Here is a 23,211-nt window from a genome sequence, read left to right on the forward strand (position 1 = left end):
TTTGAGCTTTGGGGTTGTTTGACCCCTCTCAAGCCTTGTTAGGTTCCATTTTTGTGCATTTTTGGTAAGCTCCGGGACCATTGTGTTTGGGCCTCCTCACCACTGAAATCTTGAGGGATTTCAGTGGTGAGGATGGTACCTTAAGGTCCTAAGAAGGAGAGGGCCATCCCCTCTCCTTGTTGTCTTCAAAAAGTGTCATTTTAGCCTCATGTGTGAGCACCATTTTTACGTTCATGTTGGCCATGTCTTAAGTGTTATTTGTGCTTATTTTGCCATGATATAGCACTGTTTTTACTTGGTTTAGACACACCATGCTTGCCTTGCATACTTGTCTTGTAATGCCATGAATTGCCTTAACATGTGCCTAACATTTAGACCACTATGCTTACTTGTTTTGGCCTAACTTTGTGAAGCTTTTATGCTTGTTTTAGCATGCTTAAGGTCTTTTTTTTGGTTGCTTAGGCCATCCATGGCTTGCTTTGTATAGCTACCATGTAACCCCCCTTGGCTTGCCTTGAGTTTTAGACCATTGTTGCATGCTTAACTTGTCATGTTTACTTGGTTTTGCACCTTCTATAATATGATTTCAAAGCTTTCTATGCATGCCATGTATCCATGTTTATCCTCTCTTAAGTGTGCTTAAAAGTTGCTCTTTGGTGCCTAAGTGTTGGACCTTATGTACATGCATGCTTGTATGTGTTTTGGCCCTCATTTCCATGGCATTTGGCCACTGATTTGGGCCTATTTGAGAGCTGCCCATTTTGGTTTAAGACCATTCCCACATGTCGTTGCATGCTCATCCATCTTGCATGCTTGTTAGTTTGCATAACTTGCATGCTTGCATGTTTACATTGTTTGTTCACATGCTCATATTGCATGCTTAGCTTCCATGCCTAGGTTGCATAACATTAAGCATGCATCTCTTCCTCTTGAATTGATTATGATGGAGGTTGGGGCCCATTGTTTGTTTTGTGCATTTCATTCCATATTGAAATTGCACACTTTGACTCTTTGGGCCATCACGCATTGAAATGCGCAATTGGTGGTTCGAGAATCGAGTACCATGCCCCTTTGAGTCATAAACATGATAAGGGGTGTGGTGGTGCACACATTTGCTTGAAATGCATTGCCATGCCTTATTTTGCCCTCTGCTGCTGTCAAAACAGGTTTCTGCAGGAAGTTTTGGCCGGCCGGCCATATATACTGCCGACCGACCAAATATATTTGGCCGAGAGCTCAATGGATGGTCGATGACCACTTCAAAATGGCCGGTGACGATCCCACTTGGTCGGTGATGCTCCCTAATATCCATAAAGCGCTCCTTGGGAGTTGTGCAATTTTCAGAAGAGCCAAACAGTGAAAACAGAGGCAACATGTGTCATGGCAAGGGATTTCCGGGCGAAGCCAATCCGAACATGTATGCACCCCTCTTCCCGAGGCCCTTTTACTGCTTTCCATAGCTTAGTTAATTTGTTTAATTAATTAAGGTTTTGTAATATTTAATTAGCTAGGATAGTTAATTATTTATTCGGTTTGTATTATTATTTGGACCCTCCGAGCGAGGGCAAATTTGTAATAAGTGTGGGTGCGTGTGTGCATGTCTTCCAACCCCCACTTCTTTCTCCCTTTTACTTACCTGCTTTCAATGGTTAGTATTAGGGCATATTTAAATTTGCATACCTTATGCTATGCATGCGTGCATCCATACATTTGTCTTGCATGCACCGGGCTCGGCGCATCATACTAACTGCATTGTATTTCAATTCCAAGTTGAATACGTGTTAGTTGTAGCATCATCATATGCCATCCTAGGATTAGCCGAGCCTATCCTAATTGCATTCTGTATGCGTCGCATTAGGCACTTAACATGAACTAGGATCATGCATATGATTACTAACTAATTCACTGTTTTGGCACGGAGTACGATGTAAGTATTTATGCTTTAGCATCCCGTATGAGTGTGAATGTTAACATGATAGCATGTTTACCATGAGGCTACTTGCTTATATGATATAACTGCTTGAATACCTGTGGGTGAAGGTTGGATTGTTTGAATTGGGATAATTCATCGAAATTCGTATTTTAGCCTACCCACGAGTAGCAAAATTTAAACCATTTTCCAAACAAACGGAAATGCGATGCTTTGTTCCGACTTAGGCAATTTAGTCTATACTTGTTTTGCTGTGCGCATCACATAGTAATTCTAGGCTAATAATCAGAATAGGAACACATAATGCTTTCAAAACAAGATATCACGGTTAGTAGAGGCCGATCTTTGATCGGGCGGGCGGAGATGCTCATAGCTGACCTTCCCTAATCGTACCCAAGTTCCCGAGCCGAGGTAACTTTGGTAATGACAGACACGTGGCCTTTGGCACCGAGTCAGGGTTTCCTAAATTTTTCAAAATAAAATATTTAGGTGGCGACTCTGTATCTGGCAAAGCAGTCCATGTTTGGCACTTCTTTTCTAAAAATCTATTTTTCAAAATGATTTGCCGGATTTGGACTCTTTGGTTCAGATTAAGAACCGTGACAATTCGAGAGTCCGAACTATAGTGAGCCCAATATGAACAGAACGGGACTCACCCTCCCGGGGCGTTCGGGGACGTCTATAGTTGGAAATCGAAAAAACAAACTATTATTGCTAATTCAACAATGAAGGCTGAGCTTATTTCTTTAGGTACCGCCAGTGAAGAAGTAAATTGGTTGAGAGATTTGTTAAATGAAATCTCTTGTTGAGAAAAACCGATTCCACCTATATTGATTCATTGTGATAGCACCACAACAATTGGTCGAGTTAATAACCGTTATTATAATGGTAAATCCAGACCTATCAGAAGAAAACACAGTATTGTGAGATCTTATATGAATAATGGCTGTGGATTATATTAAATTTGGTGATAATCTTGCAGATCTATTAACTAAGGCCTTAGCAAGAGATAGAGTCTGGAATATATCGAAGGGGATGGGGTTGAAGCTCATTGAATATAGCAGGAGCCATGTATGAGGATACTTAACTCAGGGATAGAGATCCTGTAACTGGGTTCAATGAGAAAAACGATCATATGATGGCCGTGAGAAATGCACTAAATTAATTTTTACCCATTCCTATGATGTAAACGCATTTATCCTGTAACGTTGTAGAGGTTGAGTTATTAAAAACACTCTTAATGAATTTCTATAGCTCTTATTGAGTGGGGTGTCATAGTTACAGGAGCACCATTGACAGAATTCATCTATGTGAGTGTGGTAGTGGGGCCGCTACTTGTGAGATTTGAGCTAATTCTCAAACACACTCATGAATCCTAGGATCGCACAAGGCCGTAATGTACTGGCTATTAAAGCTTATAAGAACACCTGAAATATTATATGCGTGCAATAATTATTTATCTCCCTTAAGCAGTGTGGCCTCGCCTTTTTCTGTGCCCCCGCCTTTCGGAAAGAGTTTGAAAAGAAGGCCTCACAGTTCGGACTCCCGCGGTTCTGAATCTAGTCTCACATAGTGCAATCTAAAACTGATAATCACCAAAGAGTCCAAATTCGGCAAACCCTTTTGGAAAATCGATTTAAAATTAAATAATGCCAAAATTAGACTGCTTTGCCAGATACAGAGTCACCACCTGACTATTTTGTTTTGGAGAAATTTAGGAAACCCTGACTCCTGCCAAAGGCCACGTGTCCGTGGTCATCAAAGTTGCCTCGGATTGGGAACTTAGGTACGAGAGGGGAAGGTCCTGAAATGAGCACCCTCACTCGCCCGATCAAAGATCGGCCTCTACTAATCATGATATGATGTTTTATAAACACTATGCGTTCTTATTCTGGTTATTAACTAACATTACTATGTGACGCGCACAAGTAGGTATAGACTAATTGCAAGACTTGGAACAATTCAACTCATGTTTGTTTTTGAAAATGGTTTGAATTTGCCACCCTCAAGTGGGCTTAAAATGCGGGTTTGCCACCAAACACGATAGGTTTAAAACATGATTTTGCCACTTCGCAAAGTGGGCTTAAAACGCGCATTTGTTGAATCGTTCCAATTCAAACAATTAAGCCTTCATCCACATGTATTCATGCAATTTAACATTTAAGCATATAGCCTCATGGCAAACATGTTATCATGGCGTCATGCACACTCATGCAAGTATGCTAAAGCATAAAAGCTTACCGAGTACTCTAAGTCAAAACAAAAATTAGATAGAAAGATGCATGATCCTAACTATACAAGATACCTAATGCAACACATGCAATATGCAATTAATAGGCTCGGCTATTAATATAGCATGATTTGAACAACATGCGATTAAACACGTATTCAAAGAAATATTAAAATGACGATGCAGTTTGAATGATGCGTCGAGTCTCGGTGCATGCAAGACAAATGAATGGATTCAAACATGCGAGCATAAGGTATGCTAATCAAAATATGTCCCTAATCTAACCATCGAAAGCGATTAAATAAAAGTGTTAGACTTATTTATTTTGATGATTTATTTAATCATGTTTTAATTTATTTGAAAGAGAAAAATAGAATCCAAAATTTATTTTGATGATTTATTTGAAAGAGAAAAATAGAATCAAAATTTATTTTGATGATTTATTTGAAAGAGAAAAATAGAATCAAAATTTATTTTGTCCTATTATTTCTCACCTAAACCTTTATCCTAAATGTTGTTAGAATGTATTTAATATTTGATTAAATCAGGAGTTTAAACAACCCAAAACAAAGGTTCAAACAGCCTAGCACAGCAGCAGGCCAAAAGGTTCAAAAGGTTCAAGTGGAAGATATTCAAATTAGTAATGATGGAAGTACAACGGCTATAAACGGCTATAAAGGTTCAAAAGGTTCAAGTGGAAGATATTCAAATTTGTAACGATGGAGTGAAAGATATTCAAATTGGTAATGATGGAAGTACAATGGCTATAAATTCAAATGACTACAACGGCTATAAACGGCTATAAATTCAAATGCATACAACGGCTATAATTTTCATTATATATACCAAAGCCTCTAATGTAAACAAGTTACAAAAAAATCTGAAAATATTCTTCGATCTATAATCACTCACATCTATTCTCAGAAATTATACTCTGAGCTTTATAGCTTTAAGCCCATCTTTCCTGTGTGAGATTTACAGAAAAATCAAAATTTCATTTTATATATCTATTTTGAGAGATATTTGTTGTAAGCTTTCTTTGAAAGCAAAAATATCATTTCATCTTGTAAAAGTGTTGCAAACACTGTATTCTTGAAATCTTGAGAGTGATTGTGAATCACCTAAAATTTGCAAGGGTTTAGACTTGTGAAGTCTGTGTAAAATCCATAGAGGATTGCTCCATTTGTAAAGAGGTTGCTAGCACCCCTGTGAAGCTAGAAGATAGTGAAAAATCTCAAGTGAAGCTTGAGGAGTGGACGTAGGCCGAGTTGAAGCCGAACCACTATAAATTTGTTTGCCTCTCTCTCTCCCTTATCTCTTTATTTTATTTTAAATTGCCAGAACTATATTTCACATTTTTACTGTGCTAAAATCATTAACTGACATAATTGTTAAGACACTTGTTTTAATTATATTTATTTCATTAATTATATTTATCTATTGTTAAGACACTTGTTTTAATTATATTTATTTCATAATTTTTATTAGAGTATTATTAATTTTAATTGTAAGAACCTGATTCACCCCCCTTTTAGGTTGTCTTTTGGGTAACAAAAAAGGAGAAAGACGCGGGCTTAGAAGACATGCATACACGCACGCACGCACACTTATTATAACATTACGCCCTCGCAAAGGAGGGTTTGAATGAAGCTAATCTAAGCTAAGCTAAGCTAATTACTACAAAACAAAATAAAGAAATAGCTAAAGCTAAGCTACTTAATTATTACAACAATCAATTAACTAATCTGAGGTAATCAAATACATGTTGCACTAATTAACTAAACTAAATTAATTAAGTACAAAACCAACTCAAAAATAACAATAGGCATGCTGTTCTAGCTAGTTAAACTTGAGATGCATCAAATGCACATGCGCGCGCTTGTTTTCAACCTGAAATGCCACTACTTTGCTGCTGATTGCCTCTGCTTGCACAGTTGAATTCTGGTATGCTGAAAGGGCACTGTTCTGAGAGTACATCAGTGGCTGGCCGGCCACTAATGGAGGCTGCCGGCCATGTGTCTGCTACAAAAGGGCACTGCCGGCCATCAGTAAAAGGCTGCTGACCATCAGTGTGTGGCCTGCCAGCCATTGATAAACAACTTCATTCTACTGTAACAAAACACAACACAGAGCAGGAAAAAAGTAATTTCACAGGTTGTATGTACTGTATACCACTCCTTATCATCAAAACATCTCCAAGGAGTGGTATTCTTGGCTCCAAAACCACCAACCAAGCATTTTCAATGCATGATGGCCAAAGAACCAAGAAATACAATTTCATTGTATGCAAAAACAAGACTCAAGACCACCACCCTATCATGTGTGATCAAGCGTAATGGAGACCAAGGAGATTGACCCATTTCATCACTTTGAGTATAAAATGCTTCAATCTTCCCTGTGTTCAATATAACGTCCGATTGGACACATGCAATGCAACACAATATGCTTATCTTGCTCAAATTTTACTTATCACTTTTGTTTACTCATTTTAGATTATTAATCCATTCCTTAATTGATTAGTCCAAAAGGTGAGTGTCCTCTAATTGAAAGTGGGCTTAAACCACAAACACATTGAGCATGAAAGAGACCTCATGTCGTTGATAATGAACTCCCGAAGGAATTAAACCATTAGGCATAGATGACTCAATTTCACACTCAAGCCAACAAGTGGCTTAAAGCCACTTTCAAAATAAATGAAAGAGTGAAGAATAGAGAAGATTGTAGAGATTTCAGTGCTGAAATGGAGTGCGAAATAACACTGAAACATGCAAGAAACTCATGTAATTCATGTTTAAAGGCTTAAAACAGTAAGCTAGTGAAGCCCTTTACACTAAAACTATGCAAAACACTACTCATGCAACACAAACAGCCCAAAACAGAGCCAAGGCAGCCCAAATCAGAGGTAAAAACATGCTGGAAATAAGCTAAGATAAGCTATAAAAACATGCTAACTTATGGGGCAACTAGGCATGCAAATAAGACAACAAGGAGGGGAGGCTAACCCCTCCAATTTTGGACTTCAAAATATGGTTTTTACCACTGAAAATCCTCTAAAATTCAATGGTTAGAAGGCCAAAAAAATTTGATTTAAAAGCTTTGAAAAGAGGTACAAAAGCTTAACAAACTTAGTAGCAAAAAGGGTGAACCACCCCTAACTCAAAAAAGGGGCCTAAACCACTATTTTTAAACCATAAAAACAGAGATTTTTGGAGGTCAAAACCAGTTCAAAAACATCATGTAAAGATGGCAAAACAAGTATCTAAAAGAAGCTTAAAATACAAGTGTTATACCTCTTGAAGACAAGATGCAATTTAGAGCAACAAAACAAGCTAAATCAAGCCAAAATCCTCTTCTAGAGCTCAAAAAGGACCTCAAGAGACCTCAACTCCAAGGTGAGAGTGTTTGGTTTAGGGATCAAGTGCAAAAGTGTAAAGAAACTAGACTTAAGGCACAAAATAACAACAGAGAGAGAGAGAGAATTTTTGTCTTCAAAATTTTCTAACCCTTTCACATGTAAAAGGGGGGTCCTATATATAGAAGATGCAAATTCTCCCCACAAAGATCTAGCCATACACGTGTTAGAAGATGCATCAATCTGTGCAAACAACTGGGACAAAATATCACAAAATATCTGCTGGAACACTACTGGCCGGTCGGCCATCAGTGATGGCCAGCAAGGCTTCATTGATGGCTGGCCAGGCACATCAATGGCCGGCAGGCCAAAAGCCATGGTCGGCAGCCCTCAAAAATGGTCGGCAGGCCATTACAAACCTCAATCTGAAAGGACTTAAGCATGGTCCAAAGATAAGGCAAAAAAGATGCAGGGTTTGGAAAACTCAAACCTGTGGCATTCCACTGTGGACCTCAAGCACTTGGTGGGCAATGAGACTCGCCACCGGATGTACCTGCAAGATCATCTAAGTCTTCAAAGGCCGTCAAAAATGGGGTGTCTACAAGCAGTCATAGTTCAATGTTGAGCATACTATTGGCTCTAGAGTAGATATTATTGTTTCACTAATGGAGGTTCAATGCAGAGCACACCTACCATGATGCATAATATCCTTATTTGCCTAATAATCTCAGATTTTGTTACCTATAATATTAAAATAGGTGGGGGAATGTTAGCAGATATTTTAATATTATAATGTATTATAGATTATATTGTATGCTTGGGCTCTAAACAACTTATTCTCCAAGCTACCTGTCTTTACCTCTAAGATAAAAAAAATTCCCTCCAAGTTCTCTTTTCTTTTCCTCCAAGGATTCTTGCCCACCAAGTACCTCTTGCTTTTTTTTTTTTTCCCTCCAAGTCTTCTTACTCACCAAGTTAACCCTTTTCTTGCCCACCAAGTTTTCTCTTCTATAAATTGAACTAACTTCTTATCTTCAAAAAGAGAGAAGAAGTTTTTGTTATTTTATTATTTTTGTGTGAGATTATCAGGCAAAGAAATAAATGGTGTATGTGATGATGCTTTGGGTTTAACCAATTATGCAGCATTCGTGAATCATACGACTTAGTCAGACTGTTGTATCTTAGGGGGGACAAGTCAAGGTTTTTTTTGCTGCACCGGTGTAAGGTTTTGCCTAACTGCAGAGGGCTTGAATCTTTTTAAAGAGAGCGAATTTTCCGCGCCTCAGCCGTTTCAATAGTAATTGTAATTTTTATTATTTATATTTTCTGGTGTTTTATTTGTAATTATCACCAATATATAGACATGTATAAAATTGTGTACTTGTTTTCGAAGGGAATCCCAAGAAGTAGACAGATCCATGTTTGAGTTTAGAGAGAGAAAGAGGATAACAAAGAGACCAAGATAGAGAGGGGGAGAGAGAGAGAGAGGCTTCTAAATCCAAATCGTAGTCTTATTTGGAGCAGAGTAGAGCATGTGGTTTGAATTACAGAGACCAAACCAGATCAACAAGAAATGTGTGTGTGTGTGTATGTGTGTGTGTGTGTGAGAGAGAGAGAGAGAGAGAGATGAATGGGTGAAAACGAAAAAAACGGCATGGAAAAATTGTCCAACAGCATGGATTTTTTTTTTTTTTAACAACACATAACAAAAAAGAAGAAGAAGAAAAAGCAAACAATTTTGCAAGCCTGTTGACACATTGCTCTGTTATGGGAATTTTTGAACTAAGAAGATGACTGGGTGGACATTCGGCCGGGCGTTCGGCCGGTAGTCCGGTGGGTCCAAAACTCAACGACTATGCATAGTAAAATGCTGAAAGGTGCCAAACATTGGTGAAACATTTGTTATATTCTCAATTTGATATATGTTTGACGAAACCATTGAAGTAGAAAAAAAAGAAAATTTAAATTTGGTCATGAATTTGGTACAATGTTGGAGATGGCCTTAAGAGAGCCTGTTTGATATGAGATAAAAATAATTAATGTGGATTTTGAAAGCAAGTTATGGTGATTACAAATTAGAAAGGTAATTGGTTCAGTTTGGTCAAAGTAAAAAAAAAAAAATTGACACCAAACTGAACCATTCTATGGTTGGAAAACCTTGATCACATGCTACGATCTTTTTTTATATAAATAAGATTAGTAAGAATTATAAAATTAAGAAAATTAACTTTTAGAGGGAAGAGAGTACGATTTGATTAGGGGTGTTCACGAGTTGGTTGGGGTTGGATTGGACCCTTACCCGTCAGCCGACCGGATTTGATCGGATTAGCATTTGCCCAATTGTGTTCGAACCAATCAGTTGTCGAAATCGACCGAATTGCTATTCGGGTTTTCAGATCGGATGCAGTCGGTTTGGGCTGATTCGGCTTATCACATATTGGGCCTTTTTTTATCCAAAATTAAGGGAATAAAATTGCTTACAGCCCAATTCAAAATTAAAATTACTCCATTAATCACAACAAAAGTTCGCCCATTGAAATTAACATAATGATAAATTAAACTTTATAATTTTGTACACTTCACAAGTAAAACCAGTAACAACATATAATCTTGCACTTTAAAAGTTACCAAACACACTATATAAAAACATGCCATTAAAAATTAAATTAATAAAATAACCCTCCAAAACAGTTTAGGGATCACATTGTTTCTGTAATAAAATAACCCTCCAAAACATCGTATAATAAAATAAACTTAAGCAATTAAGTACATTACATTGTTCCTGTAATCTGCACAAGTTGTCATTTGCATAAGTTGCCTCAAAAACCAAACTAACAGTACTTAGCATGTATATCCCCCAAAAACTTCTATGTTGCATAGTGCACACATATATCTCAAAAAAATCTAATTACATCTCAAAAACATGTTTGTTGTTGCCACTAAAAGTAAGTTATTGTCAAACTTCATCACTATTGGTATTCCACCATCAAACTAAAATTAAAAGCAAGAAACATATTCACAAAAATTAGAAGTTCTTGGCTTACTGTTCTTTTTGGTTCCTTATGTCCTGCAAAAAAGCAACCCAAACTAAAAACTATAAAGCTTATAAGGATAAAAAAAAACTAAATTAAATATGAATATATAACAGTCTTATTGTTAGTTTGTCACACAAATAAATTTCAGATACTTAGAATAGCATTTAAGCTTGGGTTTGCAGCAAAAATTGCTTAAAAAAAAGAAATAAAAAATTATTAATCAATTATAGAAATAAACTTCAATTTAAATTTAATATACATGAAGTATTAACCAACAAAAAGCTACACATTATAAATCAAAAAATCAAAAATAAAAACCCCAAAATGAATAAAGAAAGATACCTCAATCTCTGGAGAATAACCCTCTTCTAGGATTGAAGATCTAGTTTCGCGCATCTCAAAGAAACCCACAAATTAAGCTTCGAAGATAGAAAAACAAGAAGACGCTTTGATTGTTACATGAGAGCTAGAGAGAAACAGATAGTTAGGAGTGATTGCCTTGCTTTTTTCTGGTTCGTTCTTCTCTCTTTATATATATTTTTGGAAAATGCCCCGGACCCCCAGTTTAGAGCGACCCCCAGCTGATGTGTAAAAGTCACATGATATGCACGTGTGTCAATTATCCCACAGTTGAGAATTCAAATTTCTTTCCCAAACACAGACAGATCTCTCTTCTTCTATAACCTTGACTCCGACGATCGAGAAGGCAACACAACTCATTCCATTCACTCCGAGCGATAGACTCTGTCCTTCCCTCGACTCCGACGCCGGACTCCCAACACCGGATTCCTAACCCTCTCTGTCTCTGTTTCCCTCTCATCCGACCAAGTACGATTACGAAGTAAACCTTCCGACTCCCGACTCAGACTCTCTCTTTCTCTCTACGAAGTACGATTAAGACGTATAGCTGCTTATATATAACTATCTGCGTGCGTGCGTGTATATCTCTATGTCTATGTATTTAAGGCTCTGTGTATATATCTCTGTGTATAACTGTATCTACGTATGTTGAGTAAGAATTTTGGTTGAATGTTTGGATTTAGGGAGGTTGATTTGGGAATTGAGTTCGAGCTTTTGATTTTCTTATTAGATTGGCCTTTGATTTGGAGTTTGACCTTGCCTACCACCTGCTCGATGAAATTCCTCAAACAAAATGGCATTTTGATTTGGATTACAGTTTTAAATTTTTTGATAGGTTGTGAAAAACCAACCCAAATCTATTATTGGTGTAGATATTAGTTTTTCAATTTTGGCATTGTCATTTTTGGCATTAGGTTGTAATTTAAGAGGTCATTTATTCAGAAGAGATTAATCTGTTATCTCATGCCAAGAAACTGAACTGTTATCTCATGCCAAGAAGCTAAATCTGTTATTGGTGTAGAGATTAGTTTTTCATTTTTGGCATTAGGTTGTAATTTAAGAGGTCATTTATTTAGAAGAGATTAATCTATTATCTCATGCCAAGAAGCTGAAAACCAATTCAATCCAAATTGAAGAGATTAGTTTTTCAAAACCAATGCAATATTCCACACCTATTATTAATGGACACAATTGTCTACTATGATCTATACTATGATTGGTCTACTATGCTGTATACTACATATGGTAGAAAATAAACTAAAGAGTTTTTAATCTAATCTGATTTTGGTAATGAACTCTAGCCACTTTTGTCTATACTATGATCTATACTATGATTGGTCTACTATGATGTATACTAATCTGATTTTGGTAATGAACTCTTGATAGAAAACTTTGCGGAACATAAACTAAAAACCATTAAGGATTCAATTCTATACATGAAAACTATATGAATTTCTACTATACAAAATAAGTAAATACATACCTTGATCCATGATAGTATGAAATCCTCTTGCAAGAAAGAGAAATCTTGAATGGAAGATCTTGATCTTTAAGTTCTTTACTTGTCTAAGATCTTCAAACCACTTCTCTCTCTCTCTAGGCGATGTGAGCGTTATTATGGTGTCAGCTTGAGTTTTTTATGGAGAGTGTGGTTTGGGACCTTACACTATTTATACTAGTATTCTTTCCATCAAAGAATCCATTGATTCAATAAATTTCATTAAATAGATTAATGTATCTTATATATTCATGATACATAATGCATCTTCTATATTAATGAATTCATAATAGATAGATTAATGCATCTTATATATTCATAATAGATACATAATGCATCTTTAAAATTCATTCATAATGAATCTATTACATTCAATGCATTATCATTAGTCTTCTATACATTATGTATATATAGTTGCATTCATCCATAATTAGTCACCATCTAATTGATGTACATGTATCTTACTTAATGAGATAAATCTAGTATAATCATGCATAAGCCACATTAAGCCATATTTAGGAAAAATTCTTACAATCTCCCAATTGGCTTGCATGATTATATTACGTCACTAGATTATCATAATATGGCCAACATTCTCCCACTAGAAGATTGCACCATCACCATTAGATTCTGTTCAATGAAATTATTATCACCAAATCATTGTAGTCAGTGATTTACACATTGATCAAGACTGTATAATGGTTATAGTGTTAATATTTTCCATCAACATGAATAAGTGAATCTTAAATCACAGAGATGACATTAGCAACATAATGGTGATTAATGCTAATTCATCTATAACGGTCCCGTTGTTTACATTTTCTTCTAAATTGTGCACAAGTATGAAGAATGAAAACAACAAACATAATCATTACTAACAGAAGATGATTATAACATAACATTTATCCCGAACATAATACACTCATTTCAAGTCTAAACATGATAAACTTTCTACTAAGCCTATGCGCGCAACATGTTCTTGAAAGAGCTTAGGTGTGAGACCTTTAGTTAAAGGATCTGCTAACATTAGTGTAATACCAATATGAGAGATGAAACAGTCTGATTTAGAACCGTTTCTTTAACAACTAGATACTTGATATTAATATGCTTTGATCCTCCTGAAGTTTTGTTATTATTGGAGAACCGCACAGCAACATCATTATCACATTAAATCTGTAAGGGCTTCAAAATTGAATCGACAAGTTGTAATCCAGATATGAAATTCTTTAGCCATACTGCATGACATGTGGCTTCATAATGAACTCTGCCTCCATATTGGAAGAAGCTGTCAGAGTCTGCTTATGACTCTTCCATGAAATGGGTCCATTAGCAAGCATAAAAATGTACCCAGAAGTGGACTTTCAAGTGTCTTTACATCCAGCATAATCAGCATCTGAATAACCAACCACTTCAAGGCTGTCTGTTCTTTGATAAGTAAGCATGTAATCGTTAGTGCCTTGTAAATATCGCAACACTTTCTTAACTGCTTTCTAATGATCAAGTCTGGGATTGCTTTGGTATTGACCAAGCATACCAACTACAAATGCTATGTTAGGACGTGTACAAACTTGAGTATACATAATGCTCCCAAATACAGAGGCATAAGGAATTTCTTTCATTTGTTCGCTTTCTAAATTATTTTTGGGACACTGAAATTCACTAAATTTATCACCCTTAACGATAGGGGCAACACTACTTGAACAGTTTTGCATGTTGAACCTTTTAAGAACCTTTTCGATATAGGCTCTTTGGGACAATCCTAAAATACCATGAGACCTATCTCGGTGAATTTCTATCTCAATGACAAAAGAGGCTTCACCAAGATCTTTCATTTCAAGATTTATCGTAAGGAATTTCTTTGTCTCATGTATCATTCCCAAATTATTGCTAGCAAGCAATATATCATCAACATACAAAACTATAATGCAGACATTGATCAACCATATTATCCTTAAAATCAAATTTGGTGAGAACTTCATGAAATTTAAGATAGCATTGTTGAGATGCCTGCTTTAGACCATATATGGACTTCTTAAGCCTACAAACCATATTTTCCTTGCTTTTATCCTGAAAACCTTCAGGTTGGTCCATGTAGACCACTTCATGCAAGTCACCATTCAAAAAAGCTGTTTTAACGTCCATTTGATGTAACTCTAAATCATAATGAGTTACTAAGGCCATGACTATTCTCAAGGAATCTTTATTAGAAACAGGAGAATAAGTTTCCTTATAGTCTATCCCTTCTTTTTGAGTATATCCTTTAGCAATTAATCTGGCCTTGTATCTTTCGACATTGCCTTTAGGATCACGCTTGGTTTTAAAAACCCATTTGCATCCACGCTTGGTTTTAAAAACCCATTTGCATCCAACAGTTGTGGCTTCCTTAGGCAATTCTACAAGATCCCAAACATTGTTGTCTTTCATGGATTTTAACTCGTCTTTCATGGCATTTAACCATTGAGTTACATTTCCATTTTTCATGGCTTGGGCATAAGAAACAGGATCGTTCTCCAAGCCTATATCACACTCATTTAGGTAAACCTCATATTCATCTGATATGGCTGGTTTCTTTTCTCTTTGTGATTTGCGTAAAGGTTGTTCTGCAACTGGGACATCCTCGTTTCCAATGTGAGAAATCTCTTGTGTACCAATAGGTTCAGGTACTACATTTTCTTGAATAATCGTGAAAGGCGTAAAATCACGATTTTCTTCCAAAGAAACATTTTTGAGATTCATACTCCCACTAATGTTTTCATCCTCTAAGAACACAGCATTTCTAGTTTCAACAATTCTTGTGCTATGAGTGGGACAATAGAATCTAAAACCCTTTGATCTCTCAGGATATCCAATGAAATAATAACTTATAGTTCTAGGATCTAATTTCGTTATTTGTGGGTTGAAAATTTTTGCTTCAGCAGGACAACCTTATACATGTAAATAATTCAAATTAGGTTTCCTACCAACCTACAACTCATAAGGAGTTACAGGTACAGCCTTACTAGGAACCCTATTAAGAACATGTATAGCAGTTTTTAAAGCTTCACCCCACAAGTAATCTGGCAAAGAAGAGTTACTCATCATGCTTCTCATCATGTCTAAAAGAGTACGGTTTCGTCGCTCAGCTACATCATTTTGCTCAGGTGTACCAGGCATTGTGTAGTTAGCAATAATCCTATTCTCAGCTAAAAATAAAGCAAAAGCACTTGGATTTTGACTCGACTCAGTGAATCTACCATAATATTCACCACCTCTATCAGATCTTACACTTTTAATCCGTCTGTCAAGTTGATTTTCAACTTCAACTTTATAGAGTTTGAACATATCCAGTGCTTTTGATTTTTCACGAATAAGATACACATAAGTGTACCTATAAAAGTCATCAATAAAAGTAATAAAATATTTATGTCCAGAAATAGTTGGAACAGTAAAGGGACTACATATATCAGTATGAATTATGTCTAATAATTCAGTAGTCCTAGTAGCACCCTTTTTCTTTGTCTTTGTGTATTTTCCTTTAATGCAATTCACACAAGTACTAAAATCAGAAAAATCAAGTGAACTTAAAATTCCGTCTTTAATAAGACGTTCCATCCTTTCTCTTGATATGTGGCCCAAGCGCTTATGCCGCAACATGGATGAATATTCATTCACTCGCTTTTTCTTTTTATTTACCAAGTCGTTTACATTAAAGGATAAAAGAGATTGTGCATAAGTGGAATCTAAATTCAATGAATAAAGATTACCATATAAAATACCAGAACCAATCATATGAGAATTGTGGAATAAAGAGACTCTATTATTTCCAAACTTAAATTCATAACCATAGGAATCAAGTTGTGAAACAGAAATTAGCTTTCTAGTAAAAACAGGAACATAAACTGTGTTTACTAAATCTAAAGTGAAACCAAAGTCTAAAATTAGATAGAGGGTGCCAATAGCCTCAGCGTCCACTTCTATTCCATTCCCAACCGTAATGGTTCGTTCTCCTTTATTTAGTTTCCGCCTTGTAAGGTATCCCTACATAGAATTTGTTATGTGAATACTTGCACCAATGTCAATCTACCAAGAATTTGGTGGAACATCTACCAAAAAGGATTCATAAGACACAAAGCATTGAGTGTTACCTTCCTTGTCCAACCAACTTTTAAAACTTGGACAGTCTTTTCTTATGTGACCTTTCTTTCGACAGAAATGGCATCGAATCTTATTTTCTTCATTAGCCTTGTGAGTTTCATCATTTGCATTCTTCTTCTTCTTACTTTTGCCTTTCTTGAAAATCTTTTTGGTTGGACCCAAGGTGGTAAGGTGAACCATATCATGCTTTTCAGCTTTAAGCCTCTCTTCTTTTTGAACACACATGACAATTAACTCACTTATCTTCCACTTATCTTTCTGCGTATTATAATTGATCTTAAAAGGACCAAATTGCGCAGGAAGAGAAGTCATAATGAAATGAACAAGAAAACCTTTAGAAATTTCTATGTCCATTCCTTTTAATTGAGAGGTCATGTCATTCATCTTTAAGATATGTTCACGAACACCACTTAAACCATCATATGTCATTGTCATCATTTTAATCATGAGAGTACTAGCAAGGGATTTGGAGGTTCCAATGAATTGTTGTTCAATAGATTTCATATAGCTCACTGCATTTTCAGAAACAGGGATTGCTCCTTGAATTGCCGGCATAATTGAGCCTTTCATAATCATTAGACTTAAGCGATTAGAGCGTTCCCATTTTTCATATAAAGCCATGTGTTCCTTAGAACTTGTATCATTAGGCTTTGTAGGAGCTGGCTCTCTTAATGCATAGTCTAAATCCATAATTCCCAAAACAATTCCAATTTGTTCCTTCTATTTTTTAAAATTAGTTCCACTCAAAGCTTCAATACCTGACAAGTAACTATTAATTGCAGTAGGATTCAATGCTGCAAACACATAATATCCATTACATAATATAATCAAGAAAACTACTTTTAAAATCTCATAAAAATAACACCATAAGTTAAATATGTCTAACTATAAAACACAATTAGTTAGATACGAAATCAAGTTATCCTTCCGTTGGGCCGAATAACAATATATTTTAACAATTCATAAAAATAAATGAGATGACTAATAAAAATAAACAACATAAAATAAAATAAAATAATCATTAAGACCGTAACGAGTTTATCACCGTTGGGCAGAAAAACTCAATGTCTTTTATTTTATTTTATTAACTAAAGCACATGAGAAGTTTATTACCGTTGGGCAAAAAAACTTATTGCTATATTTATTATACTAATCATCTCGGTTGTTCAAACATACATAGTGTTGAACCTCCGTTGGGCTAATCAACAATGTTTCAACTCATAAGGTGTGTAACAAAACATTATAAGTGCATAAAACATTATCTTAATTACCACTTGTTCAATAATTTTTAATTTTTATTTTAATATCAATAGAATAAAAGATTGGCCAAAAATAAAAAATAAAATTGGACAAGTGTAAATCAAGGTTTTGCACTTGTTACACAAAAATCATCATAAAATGAAATTCATATTCATACGTTTCATGCATAAGAATTGAGAACCATTGCTCTGGTACCAATTGATAGAAAACTTTGCATAACATAAACTAAAAACCATTAAGGATTCAATTCTATACATGAAAATTATATGAATTTTTACTATACGAAATAAGTGAATATATACCTTGATCCATGATAGTATGAAATCCTCTTGCAAGAAAGAGAAATCTTGAATGGAAGATCTTGATCTTTAAGTTCTTTACTTGTCTAAGATCTTCAAACCACTTCTCTCTCTCTCTTGGTGATGTGAGCCTTATTGTGGTGACAACTTGAGTTTTTGATGGAGAGTGTGGTTTGGGACCTTACACTATTTATACTAGTATTCTTTTTATCAAAGAATCCATTCATTCAATAAATTTCATTAAATAGATTAATGTATCTTATACATTCATGATACATAATGCATCTTCTGTATTAATGAATTCATAATAGATAGATTAATGTATCTTACATATTCATAATAGATACATAATGCATCTTTAAGATTCATTTATAATGAATCTATTACATTCAATGCATTATCATTAGTCTTCTATACATTATGTATATATAGGTGCATTCATCCATAATTAGTCACCATCTAATTGGCCGGAATTCCTATAGACGTGGCCGGATCCTGTCCACCCACGTGTCACGATCGTGGTGGGTTTGCTTGGAGATAAAGCAAAGGTGCACAGAATTCCGCGTGAATGAACAGTAATGGGCGGGAATTCAAATTTTAAATTCCGAATCTCTGTATTTAAAGCTGTCTATATATCTGGGTCCAGCCTCAGATATTTGTCGGTGGAGAGAGATATGAGAGATATGCTTTTGCAGTTGAAGAGTTATTACAGTGAGGTGATTTTCTGGTACCTTGTTTCGTCCCTCCTTTTCTTTCTGCCATTTTTGTCGATTTATTTGGTATACAATGTTATACTCCTTATAAGAGTATCCCGAGAATTACGGGCAGTTCACTCAAATGTGTGTAGATCGCTTTTTGACGTGGCAACTAGGACTGTGGGAAGAGAGCCGGCGGAGAGCTCCGATGAAGTTTGTTCCGGTGTACGAAGATCAGCGGGCAAAAATATCAAAGCTAAGGTGTCTGAACAGAAGGGTTAGCAGAGGTAACAAATCCTGTAGAAGTGTTCGTATAAAAGATTTGGAGTTATTTATAAAAAATGGAAGGAATAGGAAGCAGCCATTACCGGACCCCCCTTGCGTACCGGAGGTCAAGGACACCGGCGGCCAGTGGATATAGGCGTAGTTACCGTAGTCGTGCACTTTTTAAGACCCAGTATGTTCGCAGACGGTACGTTCAGAATATTCCCCGATTTATTAAGAAGACTAAGAGGGGAGTAAGGAAATTACAGCTATACGATGAACAATTAAGGGACGTTAAGTTTGATAATAAAGGCGTGGCGAGATTACTTAATGGTATTGAGTTGGGTAATAAGAGATCTGACCGTCAATCAGACAAGATCGTGGTTAAGGGTATCAAATTCATTGGTAATGTTCAATTGGGACAGGATGCTAAGGACGAAGCTGTGGTCCACCACGTGTTGTTTTTTGTCATCAGTGATAATAGTCCGTCAGATTCCGTCCCTACACCTGACAAGATATTTATTGGAGTTGGCGAGGGTAATCTTGAGACCTGGATTGTTGATCCTGACCAGTCCGACCGTTTTCGGATGCTAAAGAAAATGAGATTCAAGCTCGTTGGTGGCAAGGACAAAGAGTACGTTCGTCACGGGATAGAAGTTGTAGACCGGTTCTTCCCAGTTGATGTTTGGACGTACTACAAAGATACGTTGTTGGGAAATGTTGGAAGCATTCAAAAGGGTGCCATATATTTAGTGGCTGCTACTGTTAGTGGAAAGGAATGCAAAATTACTTTAAGGAGTCAAATGTACTTTAAAACTGTTTAGAATTGTAATTTGATGTATTTTTATTTTTAATGTTCAGGTTAATGGAGGTGGACGATATAAAAACTAGGGTTGTTGAAGGTGTTTCGGCAAGTGATTTCAGTTGTATTGAACTTGCGTTGCCTAATTTATTTTCTCAATTGAGGTTAAGATACAAACAAAAAAGTATTAAGGTTGATAAAATATTGATAAAATATTCCCCCCTTTGCGCACCCAATGCTAGTGGGTTGGTCAGAGTAAATGTTTATAATCGGAGGTTAGACGGTAATGACAGTTTGCAGGCATGGTTTATTTTCCCAGTAGATTGTCAATGCGAGTTAGTCTATTATGGGAATGGTTATTGTTCAATCAACGACAAACAGGTGCCATAGATGGTGAAGTATCGACTTGAAAATTCCAATATTAAAAGGGGGGTTACGTATTGTAAAATGAAGGGGTATCTGAAGTATTCTACGAGTGACATGCCAGAAGATTCGCAAATGAGGGCCCCCTCTATTGTTGTGTTATCTAAAAAATATACTAATGATAATGTTGATGTCTGGCATTGTCCTCCAACGAAGGCCATTTCGATTCTGACACGGACTAAGTCTGTTGGTTTACCGGAGAGGCGAAGAGATTTGTTGTTGGGAGGTTTTGGGGAAAGTGGTTCAGTCATTCATGAACGCAGAGGTCGTCTGAGTTTGTCAGAGATTGATGTACGCAGAGGTGGTGATGAATCTAGTGATGTTGATCCTGGTCCGTCGATTTCAGAGGTTGGTGTTAGCAAAGAGGAAGTTGATCGTAGAGGATCAGTTGTTATGGATGCAGCTGAATTTTCTAATGTTTTACGAAATGTAATCATCAGTGTAAAAAATAGTGATGTGACTCAAGATGTAATAGTGGATGATAAGGAAAATGTAGTAAGTAAATAAAACTTTGAGTGGTTTCATAAATAAAATTAATAAAATTTTTCATTAATCATGACAGTGGTTACATTAACATCAAACCATTCTCTCATTTTTGGGGACATTGCATCTAACCAACTATTGTCCCCATTTGTTAATAAAAGACAAGGAATTCCTCCTCTAATAGTGAGATCTGGTTGGAACTTAACAAATACATGGAAATCTCTCTGCCAGCCTACTAAATTCTTCATTAATTCGGTAGGGACTGTCGAGTATTTGATGTCGTCTATCACGTTGTAGGCTGCGTCTTGGTCGTAGTCCTTGAAGCTTATTCTGCCGGAGAAGTAATTGTGTCGTCCGAGGCTTCTGGCCCAGGCGGTTTTGCCTGTTCTTGAGGGTCCTTCGAGGTAGAGGGAGATTGGGCGGATGGGCCTCTGCTCTGGTTCCTATTATTAGAGGAGGAGGAGAGTTCTTCGTCAGTATATAAATTGTTTATATTATTTTTGTGTATCTCTAATCTAAGGAAATCGTCTTCCCTCCAAACGGAGAGACAGCAATTTTGACATAACTCGTACTGAACGCAATTTCAACTTACAAACAAAATATTATTTTCTGCCCATTTTTTTACTTCTTCATTTAAAAAAGGAAATGAATTAAAAAGGCTAGTATATGGGGGCCTCTCTCTTTCGTAATGATCCCTGGAAAATGTTTTTAATTGGGGGTATTTTGTGAACCATGGCATGAAGGTGCCATATATTTAGTGGCTGCTACTGTTAGTGGAAAGGAATACAGAATTACTTTAAGGAGTCAAATGTACTTTAAAACTGTTTAGAATTGTAATTTGATGTATTTTTATTTTTAATGTTCAGGTTAATGGAGGTGGACGATATAAAAACTGGGGTTGTTGAAGGTGTTTCGGCAAGTGATTTCAGTTGTATTGAACTTGCGTTGCCTAATTTATTTTCTCAATTGAGGTTAAGATACAAACAAAAAAGTATTAAGGTTGATAAAATATTCTCCCCTTTGCGCACCCAATACTAGTGGGTTGGTTAGAGTAAATGTTTATGATCGGAGGTTAGATGGTAATGACAGTTTGCAGGCATGGTTTATTTTCCCAGTAGATTGTCAATGCGAGTTAGTCTATTATGGGAATGGTTATTGTTCAATTAACGACAAACAGGTGCCATGGATGGTGAAGTATCGACTTGAAAATTCCAATATTAAAATGGGGGCTACGTATTGTAAAATGAAAGGGTATCTGAAGTATTCTACGAGTGACATGCAAGAAGATTCGCAAATGAGAGCCCCCTCTATTGTTGTGTTATCTAAAAAATATACTAATGATAATGTTGATGTCTGGCATTGTCCTCCAACAAAGGCCATTCCAATTCTGACACGGACTAAGTCTGTTGGTTTATCGGAGAGGCGAAGAGATTTGTTGTTAGGAGGTTTTGGGGAAAGTGGTTAGTAAATCCGTAAGCCACATTAAGCCATATTTAGGAAAAATTCTTACAACTCTCACTTACCATACAAAAAACACTCAGTTCTAAAGCAAAGGTTCCACTTGGAAATAGCATCATTAGTACCAATAAACACCTCTAGCCACTTTTGTCTATTTTCAAGTAGATAGCACAAACAGTCTTGGAAGACACTCCCTCAAAGATGAACTGAAAATATGGGCAACCTTTAGTTACATAGCAGTAGCATTATTATAGCAGGTTCTTTTATTAGTTCCTACCGTCATTCATTTTATCAGTTTCCAAAATCAACATGTTCCTTTATCAGTTCCCCTTGCAAGCCTCCAAGGCTTGCTGAAATTGCACTGTGAATAACTTAGGCACCGAAATTGCACTGAAATTGCTATTAACATAGGCTTGCACTGTGAATAACTTAAGCTTGCCTTGTAGTTTACTTAACTTACTTAACCAGTCAAATGAATAACTTGCAGAAGTTTACTTAACTTACTACAATAGTTTATTAACCTTCATAACTTGCTATTTCTCCGTTTTTGCAGATGTCAAGTTCAAATGTCAATGGCAATAGCTCAGATTGGTTGACATATGTCAACAAAAATTGTCGTAGATGTAATAAAAAGGCCATTATTCAAATTTCTGAGACCGATCGAAACAAGAACAAGTTATTCTACTCTTGTAGTGATTGTGGTTGTTTTGTTGCATGGTGTTTGCCTACGAATTCAGAATATGGAGGTCATCAAATTCCAAGAGAAGAAGTGCCAATTGTCGGCGAACAAGTTATGACTGAACAACTTTGAGCTATGACCGAACAACAAAGAGAGATGACGGAACAACTTCGAATTCAGAGCGCAAAGATGCAAAAGTTGATATATATATTGTCCGTGTTGCTTGTAATTTATGCCTTAACACTTATGAAGATGTAATAACATAGATATACATTTATGTAAGTTAGAAGTAGAACTAGATGTAAATGT

The sequence above is a fragment of the Camellia sinensis genome, chromosome 2 (assembly GCF_055761805.1).
Source record: "Camellia sinensis isolate YWXY chromosome 2, ASM5576180v1, whole genome shotgun sequence".
Taxonomy (NCBI): domain Eukaryota; kingdom Viridiplantae; phylum Streptophyta; class Magnoliopsida; order Ericales; family Theaceae; genus Camellia; species Camellia sinensis.